This window comes from Papaver somniferum, chromosome 11 (assembly GCF_003573695.1).
Source record: "Papaver somniferum cultivar HN1 chromosome 11, ASM357369v1, whole genome shotgun sequence".
NCBI lineage: Eukaryota > Viridiplantae > Streptophyta > Magnoliopsida > Ranunculales > Papaveraceae > Papaver > Papaver somniferum.
The window spans coordinates 114,868,153-114,874,618 of NC_039368.1; positions in this window are offsets into that span (position 1 = coordinate 114,868,153).

Here is a 6,466-nt window from a genome sequence, read left to right on the forward strand (position 1 = left end):
GGTACCATCCAAGTTATTCCTTGTATTTGATTAAGGATTCGCTGATTGTTATTAGCTCGAGTAAATCAAATCAAGAGAGAGATGTTAACTCCTTGATATACTTTAATCTATATTGAGTCTGAGTGTCTAGTTGATTCTCTAGCAAAGTATATTGGAGTTAGTCCATACAGATTGCTAAGAGAAATATTGGGTGGTATTATTAGACCCCCGTTTTTTTCATTTGGTATCAGAGTAGGCAAACACGTTTAAGACCTTACAAGTCTGTTTTTGTAGCGATCTGACTCTATAAACAGCAGTGCTATCTCAATAAATGCACCACCAGATCCAGGGATTTCAGAATTGTCTCTTATGGCTGATTTAATAAAATCCATAGAAGAAATTCTATCTAAACCTCAACCAGGTTTAAAATCCCTTGAAGTCTTTTCAGAAATTGAAGAGAAACTTGAAAGCCTATCATCGGATGTTGATCGATATCTCCAGAATGAACAAGAATCTCTTGACAGGCTAAATCAAGTTATGAGGAATAATATTCATGTTGAAATCAACATTGATTTACTTATCAGTGAGAGCAGTGCTCCTCCTCTGCGTAATTCACCTAATCATAACAAAAATGAATTACAAGAGGAGTTTAAATCTCAGTCATCAGAGTATATCACTTCAAAGAATGAATCAATTCATTATTCAATTTTGATACTTTCCATCAAGATAGTAGTATTGTTTTCTTTCATAAAGCTAGGACGTCTCTCCTTAAAATAGTTTCCTGTCGCAATACTTAAAACTATCTGCAGAAACTGTTCCTTGTAAGATGTAAAATGAGAAATCAAAAACACATGTTTATGTGTGTTTCTTACATAATTTTTGAAAATATTGTAAAAACAGTTTCTTGGATATCTCTTAATACTATGAGTCGCAAAAACTGTTGGAAAGAAGCTCTCTCTTGGTGTTATGATGTGCGAGAATAATTTCTGCTCTATAAAATTTATTAACAAATAAGTGTTGAGCTATTGCTCCCTGTTTGTACCAAACAAACCCTTGGATTGCGCATGAGTGGTTCACACACTTCATACCAAAACCGTTTCATGAGCTAATCCAGTTCTCGAACGTGTCAGCTTGGTGCATTAACACATAAAAAGATAAAAAGAATCACTTCGATTCTTTTACCTTTCTTCCTCACCTCTTCAGTTCGTAAACGAAGAAGAAACCAACAATTCTCTCTTCTGACCTCATTGATTATTCATTTCTCAACCAAATTAATTGGTTTTTGTCAAAGAACTCAGGGGAAGCTCGCAAACTTTGGGTTACGAATAGTTTTAAAGCTGTCAATTGTTTGCATATCTACCATAAGAAACAGTTCGCGAACCAAGTAAGTGTTCCATTTCGTTCTTGTTTTGATTTTGCAATTATGAGTAGAAGAAGAACTAGGCATATAGGAAGCTCAAGCCAACAAACTAGAGATGAATCTTTCTTTGACCCTAGTATCGGTGCTGGTTTTTTCAACCCTACTGCTCGCGAACTGTATCTGGTGTTCAAAAAAAAAAAAAACCCATTCGTGAATAATTCTATGATGCAACTAAGATAGATGTTCCAGGCTTGGTTGGATTCTTCAATAAGCATGCTTGGGTAATTATTCATAGACCTTTAGGGAGTGTTCATATTGATATGGTTGCTCAGTTTTATGCTAACATTCATGATGAAGACACTGTTTTTTGTTCTTTCAAGACTATAGTAGGAGGAACCATTTTTACTGTGGATCACTCTGTAATCTCCTACCTGCTTGATGTGCCTATGGGAGGTGATAGATTTCCCCATCCTGAGTTTGGTAGACTTCCTCTAGAAGCAAACAGGTTATTTGATAAAGACCTCTCGCGAAATGATGGTAAGGTTTATGTAAGAGGAGCAGGATTGTTTCTCAAAGTTGCGGCTAAACTTATTGTGGCAAATATGATTCCTATCACTTGTGACAACAACTCTTGGACCAGGGGACTTACTGAGTTCATCTACTATATTGTTGAAGAAAGGAAGATTGACTTCGGTGGAATCATCATTGATCAGATGATAAGTGTCAGACACAACACAGGAAAGACACCAGGTTTCCCTTGTCTCATTTCTAGAATTTGTGCTAACTTTAATGTTCCTGTTTTTGGTTCTGACCTTGGAGGACCAGCTGTGTTATGTATGTCAAGCATTGAGAAAATGAGGCCCTCTACAGTCAAGGTTGCCTCAAGAGATCCTATGACTTCAGCTGCTGAAGAACTAACTCTCCTTCGAGAAGAACTTGAACTACGGGAGGAAAATGTGGTTCTTAGAGAGCAAGTTGACTTTGCTGTAAATGTTGTTCTAGAGCTGCTGGAAAAATTCTATGAGATTGAAAGAGATCATTATGGATGGAGTGACTGATATCTAGTATCATTATTTCTGTTTGTGTATTATCTGTTTAAACTTCTCTTGTATTTAAAGTTTATGTCTTTGTGATGTAATAACTTTTTATGGCACAATAGTCTTGGATGATTATGTCTTTCAATTAAAAATGCTATGTGTGTTGAGTCTACAAAAAGTACAGATTATCTTGTCAAAAGTAAAGTCTTTCGTAAGTCAATATTCTTATATTGTTAAAAAAATGAATAGACTTTTGACAAATACAAAAGTTAAGCCTATATTGTCAAATCTTTGGTGGAACATAGGTTAAAATCTTTTGTGACAAGGATTATGTCTATGGATTATTGTTATGCAAATAATGATTGAAAATAGAATGAATCCTTGTATATTCCGCAGTACTGATCATCCCTGATCCATATTTTATGTGTATACTGCAATACTCCATAAGTTATCTTGTGTTGAGTATATGAACGGTTAAGCTAATCATTTTCTATGGTTAACTTAGTCGTAGCTCCGTAAGTTCACTTATGTCGAGCATAATCAATTAAATTGATCACTTTTTGTGTTTAATTTGATTGTGTATTCCGATTAAATTAATCATGAGGTTTACTTGTGATTAATTTGATTGAGTTTTTGGATATAGAAAATCATTCTCATGGTTTTTGGCGTCCAATAAAAAATCCTTCTTTTCCTTCGAAATTAAGGTCGCTCTTGTTGTTCTTTCTGGAATGACATAAAATGGGGGAGAGTTCTTTTGAACTTGTGCTTAATGGTCATATCTTGAGGGGTGTGCGGCTGTGGAATATTAGAGGGGTTATCTTGTATCTTTAAACTCCTTGATGAATGCATTTAGCTTCGCCTTTATGATTGCATCTAAATTAGTTGGTATGTATTTTTTTTCTTTTAGTCATGAAATGTCTCTTTCGAAAATTTCATTATGATCTCGTTCTTGTGCCTTTGCCAATTTTATTGACAAAAAGGGGGAGAATTAATATGTAGTTCACACTACAAATACATATGGTTTTCGGATAATTATGTAAGGGGTAGTGGTTTCCATGTGAGATGGAGTATTCACTAAGGGGGAGTGATACATATCACCGTAGTATTATTATTGAAGTTGTGATACAATTGAACTTTGACGCTGTGTAATAATACTATGACACTGTATAACAATGATCGAGAATTATGTTTTCTCATTGTTATAGCTACGGATCTTAAACAACGGTGATGCTAAACTTACAACCTTTGGGATCATTGGAGTACTTGGAAGTGACGAAGATTTCGAGGAATGTTGAAGATTAGACATGTAGAATAGGAGCTACTAAAGTTTCTTTATCCTTTTTGTATTACATATGTATTGATAGTTTTATCACTGAAATTGACAAAGGGGGAGATTCTTAGAGCATTGCTCGTTCGAACTCGCATGCGTTGCTATCTCAAGCATGTTTGTCAATGTTAGTGATCAAAACTGTGAGTCTTGATTTCTAGTCTACTATAGCTAAGTCTCGGACTAGGATATAAAGTGTAGTTGAGCTCAAGGACTTCATGGCGATTCATCATACAAGACGAAGAACTACTCAAGGAACCGGTGGAACTTCATCGAAAAAAAGGTATGTGGAGACTTGAACTTATCTATCAATCAAAAGTCTATCTACTCTATCTCCTACTCTTTGAGACAAAAAAGTCGTATGCTATATATAGACTTTGATTATACATATTTGGTATTTCGAGCCGAGTATACCTCGCCTATCTATATCTCGATATATGTGTTGGTAAGCTTTTCGCTTCGATCAAGTTTATCTTTACCTAGTGACGAAAGTCATGATATGTTTCAATCACTTTGAAAATTGATTTGGCGAGAAATGGTGTAACAACTATATAACATCCTCTAAGAATGTTTCAATGATTGAAAATGAGAGCTTAGATTACATAACCAATGATGGAGATAAGCATTGTTGTGGAAACACATTTATGTATAAGTCATATTCCTTGAACCAAAGTTTGCGAACTTTGTTGATCAAGAGAACCGGAAGAATGGCGTGAGCCAAGTCCGCGAACTCAGCCCGCGAACTGCCGAAGTTCTCAAACCCGAGAATTTGTGCTGGAGTTGGCAAACTATTTGCGTGAAGATAAGTCCGCGAACCAGCGAAGTTCTCATACCCGAGAATTTCTGCTGGAGTTTGTAAACTCTACCCGGTAACTTAAGTCCGCGAGCCTAGTCTGCGAACTTGACAAGGTTATATATCTAAAGATGATTTCTGAACTTAAACTTAAAAAGATTAAGGAATGCAGCTTGCAAACCGTGGCTATAAAAGTTCATGAACCGATTTAAGTGAATCAAATCATCTTTGCTTCAGTTGTGACTTGGGTAGTACATGAGATTTCCTTACAATTGAACAACTCTCTAACTAGTTCATCTTGAAGTCATTTGAAATAATTATAGTGAAGAAGAACATGGTTGATATGAAATGCTCATATGGCTAACCATTCGGTTAACTATTCTTGAACCAACAAGTGCATACGTTGGGGTACCGTTAACAAACCTAGAAGCGTGCATTTCATTTGTGTGTAACAAGCTAAGCTTCGATCTTACGGTTGAGAAATATTAGCTTGAATCTAAATCAGGTTTTCATCTAATGGTGAATATTGATTGCTCTGTTACCAAGGTAACTTAATTGCAAACCCTGATTTAAAAGACTATATAAGGGGAACTCTAGTATCTATGCAATACTAATCCCCACACCTTACGTGTGATACTAATTTGCGTGCTAGAGTAGGTTCTCCTTTAACCTTTGGTTTTCTTCATCTAAAACCAGGTTAACGACTTAAAGACTTCATTGGGATTGTGAATCCATACCGATACTACTTTTATCGTAGTTGTGTGATCTGATCTTGCATCTTCTATCGTACGAGTTCAATCATATTTATTGGCTTGAGATTGATATCTCCGATAGGAAAGATATAAAAAGCAATCACGAACATCTTCGTCTCATTGTTTGTGATTCCGCAACATCTTGTTTCGCTACCATACGATTAAGATTTTTGTGAGGTGATTGATAACTCTAGGCTGTTCTTCGGGAATATAAGACCGGATTATCAATTGGTTCCTGTTCACCTTGATTATTATCAAAAGACGGAACAAAACCTTTTAGGGTTTATCTGTGGGAGACAGATTGATCCTTTGATAGACTTGTCTGTGTGAGACAGATTTTTTTATTATCAAGTCTTTGACTTTGGGTCGTAGAAACTCTTAATTGTGGGTGAGATCATCTAAGGGAATCAAGTGCTCAGTATCCTGCTGGTATCAGAGGCGTAGGGAGTACAACTGTACCTTGAATCAGTGGGAGACTGATTGGGGTTCAACTATATTCCAGTCCGAAGTTAGCATAGAGTAGGCTAGTGTCTGTAGCGGCTTAATACAGTGTGTGTTCAATCTGGACTAGGTCCCGGGGTTTTCTGCATTTGTGGTTTCCTCGTCAACAAAATTTCTGGTGTCTGTGTTATTTCTATTTCAGCATTATATTGTTTATCTTTATAATTGAAATAATACAGGTTGTGCGTTGTAGATCATCAATTAGAATATCCAACCTTTGGTTGTTGACTTTCATTGATTGATCCTTGGATATTAGTCTTTGGTACCATCAAAGTTATTCCTTGTATTTGATTAGAGACTCGCCGATTGTTATTAGCTCGAGTAAATCAAATCAAGCAAGAGATATTAATTCCTTGATATACTTTAATCTAGATTGAGTCTGACTGTCTAGTTGGTTCTCTAGCAAAGTATATTGGAGTTAGTCCATACAGATTGCTAAGCGAAATATTGGGTGGTATTGTTAGACCCCCATTTTTTTCAATTATGCATATCTAAAATTTCATTAAGATTACAATTTTTTTAACATCGTTAAGGTTATGCAAATCAATCAAAAACATGATAAAGCGAAACTGTCCAAAAAAATAAAAAAAATATCATCCAAACTAAAATAAATATTCAATAGTGAATTCCCGGTATATTATTTTCAAAATTTAACCATAGATACCTAATCATATTATCTATCAATTGGAGCAGCCTTATTATCAAAAGGAGATACAT